The following is a 5,450-nucleotide window of genomic DNA, read 5'->3' as shown; positions in this document are numbered from 1 at the left end:
GTGATTGCACTTCTAATACAAATCTTAACTCCTTGGTATTTCACGTATAATACCATATGAGAGGCTTCCCTATGACTGACTCCTGCGAGAGGTAAACCCAAGTTAGGTGCTCCCAGAGAAGAAGATTGACAAGAAACATTAAAATTAGATGAATATATAAAAGCCCAAGAACCATGATTGGTGTGTGCTAACTATGTGATGTATTCAGCCCATCTAACGATTCCATCTTTTAGGGCATGGTTGAATGAAAGGGAAGGAAAACATATGATTTGAAGGAACATATATACGAAATAAAAAGGAATAGAGGTATACACGAGGAACATATATCATAAATATTTTGTAATACACAATGTATATTTTTATATACACGAGGAACATTTTCATATACATGTTCAATATTTTATTACACACCTTGAGCATTTTTCAAATACGTGAAACATTTTTCATATAAAACAATATTTTTGTGTAAATTTTTATAAATATGTGATTAAAAACTTTTTTAAAATATATGTTTTTGATTCGTATTTTCTTTTTCATACACATTATATATTTTGGTATACATGTAAAACATTTTTATATCCCTTGAACATTTTCTAAATACATGATTAACATTTTCTTATATCTACTTGTTACATCAGGAACATTTTTTATAGATGTGTCAACATTTTTAAATACATGATTATGTTGTCCACTTTTTTTTCATATATGTTGTTCACTTTTCGTATACACCTGAAACATTAAAAATATACATGATTGCAATTTTTAAATTTATGTGATTGTATATGAATTATTTTTTTAATATGCATTAAAAAAATTAAACATGTACTAACATTTTTCAAATACATGATTTAAATTTTATAAATGTTTTATAAACATTTTAGAAAATGAATGCTAAAAGGGAGACTAAATAAAAACGAATGAGAAGAATATAGTAACACAAAAAAAAACAAAAAAGCAAACCAGAAGAATACGGATCACAAAAGTTATGGTTCGGTCCACTTGCAACAGTGACGTAGGCGATCGCTGGCTTCCCCAATCTCGCATTAAGCAAGATATAATCGGGCGCATCCTATTTGCCGCTTCAGGCTTCCGTTACAGTGCAATTTGTAAACAAGCGCCTGAAGCACTCCAAGCTGGGCCGACCCATTCTATTTTCTTTCCTGTATTTAGTAACTACACAAAGGCGCGGGCACGGGGGATCGAACCCGTAACCGCTTCGTTGCGAGCGCTCCGCTCTAACCACCAGAGTCTCACCCTACTGGTGTAAAGATATTTTGGTTTTTTTATTTTGCTCTTTGTTCGGTTTGTTCTTTTTATTTTTATCTCATCCTTTTTGTTTTCCTTAATGCATGGGTTTTTTTTAAATGTGTGAACCTTTTTTTCTAAATTGATGCACTTTTTAAAATTAGATGAACTTTTTTTCCAAATCCGGAGAACTTTCTTTCAAATTCGATGAACTTTTTCTCAAATTAATTGAACTTTTTTCAAATTCGATATTTTTTCAAAATAGATTTTTTTTCAAATTTGATGAAGTTCTTTCAATTTCATGAACTAGTCTTCAAAATCGATGAAATTTATAAAAAAATTGTGAGCCTTTTCTTTTCAGATAACCGTGAATTTTTATGAATTTCCGAACCTTTTTTCAAATTAATGTACCATTTTTCAATTTCTGAACATTTTTGTATTCAAATTTTTTTAATTTTTTAGGATTTTTATAGAAAGAGTCAATGTTTCACCGGTCAACTAGTGAACCGTGGCTAAGCAAACAAGGGGACGAGAGGGACGAGTGTCAAGGCAGCCTTGAAACTGGGGCGACCCAATTTGCACGGCGCGTGGGCGCCGCTTCTCCTAGTCGGCGCTAGGGTTTGTACATGAGTTGATCCTTTGCTACAATGGTTGCTCTGTCCCTTATATCGATGCCTTGGGGCTCTTCCCCAAAAAATATGAGCGGGAAAGGGCTACCACATGGCGGCAATTCAAAAGGGACATGTGCCGGTGCTTCTCCTGACAAAAGATGGTCTTCACCTGCCAAAGTGCTTATCCGTGACGTGCCAGGGGCTCCACGATGACCTATGTCCTGCCGCGCCACCGTCTTGGTCTTCTATCACCAAAGGGGAAACCTTTGAGTCTTGCTTTGGGGGCAAGTAGGCAGAGTTGTTCCCTTAACACCAAAGGGGAAACTATCCAGGCCGCGCAGACTGGCACCTGCCTAGATGATGTCACCCATGTGATGGGCGGCACCCGCCCCGCGTGGCTCCTCGGGAGGCCTCGAGGGAGGGTGCCTCACGAGGGAGGCCTCACGGGTCCGCTCGCCGTGATGGCAGTTTAGGAGAAGCCCCTCGCGGGGCAGGGCCCTCGTGAGGCTGTTGGTTTTGCGGCGCCCGCTGATGGGCTTCCCCATGAGTTGGGCCAAGGGGCTCTTCCTGGGCCATAGGCAGGTGGCTCATGGTACCATGGTTCCCACTGGGCCGACAGTCTCTAGATGGGATCTCTGAAGAACAAAAACTTGCGGCGGCCGAAAAAGTATTTTGGGTGGCTCTTTGATGTATTGGGAATATTCACTACAAAAAAAGACACATTCGTGACATTTTGGGCCGACCGAAATTTTTTCTGTCATACTTATGACACTTCTATGACGATAATTACGACAAAACCCGGTATCATCATAGATGTGGTGGAATCCTACTTCTATGACAAAAAATCATGACAAAAAATGGGCTTTTCATCCTGGGCGGTCCGGAGACGCACTTGCATGACATTCTTTGGGCCGTCCATGACAGAAAAAATCATGGTAGAAGCGAGGGCGAGGAAAATTTCGGGGAGTTCCTGGTTACGACGGGTGGTCAGGGCCAAGCAATGCACGGAGGTTTGCACATTTCTCTCATACATGTACGCGCGTGGGTGTGAGGCGTTGGGCTCTAACTGAACCCGAGCGAGGCCTTCGCCTACTGAACCCGAGCGATTGCACTCGCTACGTGTTATTGAATGGAACTATCAATCGATCCATTGCTGTTAACTGAACCCGATTGAGCGATTCCTTCGTTACTGCTGCTAATTGAAGCCGATCGACCTGCTACCTCTTGATGAACAATGAGCGTTGTTGGGGGTTGGATGAACAGTTCCCGGTGGGGGTTGTATGAACAGGACCCCGTGGGGGTAGAGGCCGTTGCCGCTTGATGAACAGGACCCCGATCGAGCCGGTTGGGGGTGGATGAACAGGAGCCCGTGGAGGGCTGATGAACAGTAGCTGGTGGAGGGCTGGATGAACAGTAGCCCGTGGAGGGGTGGTTGAACAATAGCCGGTGGAGGCTGGATGAACAGGAGCCCGTGGATGAACAGTAGCTGATGGAGGCAGGAGGGAGACGCCGTGGATGAACAGTCGCAGGTGGAGGCTGGAGGAGGTCGATGGTGGATTGACTGTAGTCCGTGGAGGCTAGAGCGAGGCACTAGACGGGGATGAACAGTAGCCGTGGAGTCCTGTTTTGCAGTACGCCACACCTCTCCCGATGAATAGGACCCTCGTTTCGACCGTAGGAGGTCAAAGAGAAGTCTGTTTCCTCTGTTTTGCGGTACGCCACACCCCTTCCGATCAACAACACCCTGTTCCGACCGTAGGAGTTGGAACACAAGTCTGTTTCCTCCGTTTTGCGGTACGCTAGACCCTTCCCGATGAACATGACCCCGTTTCGACCGTACGTGGTCGAACACAAGGCCGTTTTTCTCCATTTTGTGGTACGCCAGACCCGGTTCTGTCTGTTCCATCCAAGCCAGTTGTCTCCCATTGAACACGACCCATTCCGACCCAGTTTGTTGCCTCCCGATGAACAGGACGCGTTCTGACCCAGTCACTTGGCTCCCGGCGAACACGACACTCACTACTAGAAAAAGGGCTATAGATGGGATTGACACTAATGGCGCACCAGACATGGGGTGCGCTATTAGTATATACTAATGGCGCACCACCTTCAGATACGCCATTAGAGTTGAAACTACTAATGGCGCACCTGGACCAAGGTGCGCCATTAGTATCATTTTTTTTTGAACTAGTGCGCCTGTCCAAACATACTAATGGCGCATCCGGACAAAGTGCGCCATTACTAGTTGTAACTAGTAATGGCGCACCCGTCGGAAAGTGCGCCACTAAAGTTGTTTTTTTATTATATTTTTTATTCCTTTTTTTGCAATACTACTAATGGCGCACTGTACAACCGTGCGCCATTACTAGTTTAAACTAGTAATGGCGCACTGTAGAACAGTGCGCCATTAGTATGTTTTTTTTTGCAAAACTACTAATGGCGCACCGCCAGAAGGTGCGCCATTAGTAACCTGGATTACTAATGGCGCATTTAGTGCTGGTGCGCCATTAGTAAGTGGGCAGCAACAAGATATTTTGGACAGCTTCTCCTACCCACACTCACTTTCTCCCCACTTCATTCTCTCCACCTCCTCCTTGTCTCGGGTGCCTCCTCTTTTTCACCTCATTTCCACCATAGATTCATTCAAATTAAGTGGTTAAATTACCTTGTTTTGATAGGTAAGTAAGGGGGGAAGCTATATTTATGTTGTTCTCCCTACAATAATGTGCACATGCACTTTTTATGGCCTAGCTAGATCTATGTATGTTCGTGGTGTTGCATATGTTTGTGGTGTTGCATATGTGTGTTTGTGTTTGGAGGTGTACCGGTATTTGAAATGCGATAGTTGCCAATATTTTGCCGGAATGTTGATTCATTTCCGTTTCGGCGAGAATTTTGGCATTAAGCATTCTTTTTGGTCCTATTTTTAGGGAAAGTCATGCCAAATTTTTTCTTGGTTCTAAAATATCGTTTTGCTCTACCCCGCAGGCGACCATGGTCCGCACGATGACCGAAGGCATCGTGAATAGGTTTTTGAGGTCCGCGAAGGCCGAGATGCTTCAAAAGAACGAGACGGAGATAAGATGTCCGTGTCGAAGATGCAAGCTGAAGAGCCTTATTGCGGACCCGGATTCCGGGCAGGTGCGGGACCACCTGCTCTTGCGTGGTTTCATGGATGGCTATCGATGGCAAGGTGATGAAGATGACTACGAAGTCGTCCATGGGGGCCGGGCAAGAAATGAGGAAGGGCAGCAAGACAACCACCGCGGCTCGGGCGGGCGAGAAGATGAAGAATCCCCAGGAGATGATCACGACGGTGATGCTGTACACAGTCATCATGTAGAAGATGCAGGACATGATGATGAGGAAGATGCCGGAGCAGACGACGGGCATGATCATGAAGATGATGATGCCGGCGGAGCAGACGATGCTGGACCATCGATGGGCTGGGTGCAGGACTCTCATATTCAAGAGCTGCTTCTCAAGCAGACGGATAACGCAAGAGCTGCCGCCCGAGAGAAAGCCAAGATGGATCAACTTGAGTTAGACGCGGTTACTCCATTGTATGAAGGATGCAGGCCCGAGGATACCCGC

Source organism: Triticum dicoccoides, chromosome 2B (genome assembly GCF_002162155.2).
Source record: "Triticum dicoccoides isolate Atlit2015 ecotype Zavitan chromosome 2B, WEW_v2.0, whole genome shotgun sequence".
Taxonomy (NCBI): Eukaryota; Viridiplantae; Streptophyta; class Magnoliopsida; order Poales; family Poaceae; genus Triticum; species Triticum dicoccoides.
Note: the sequence above shows the minus strand (reverse complement) of the source record.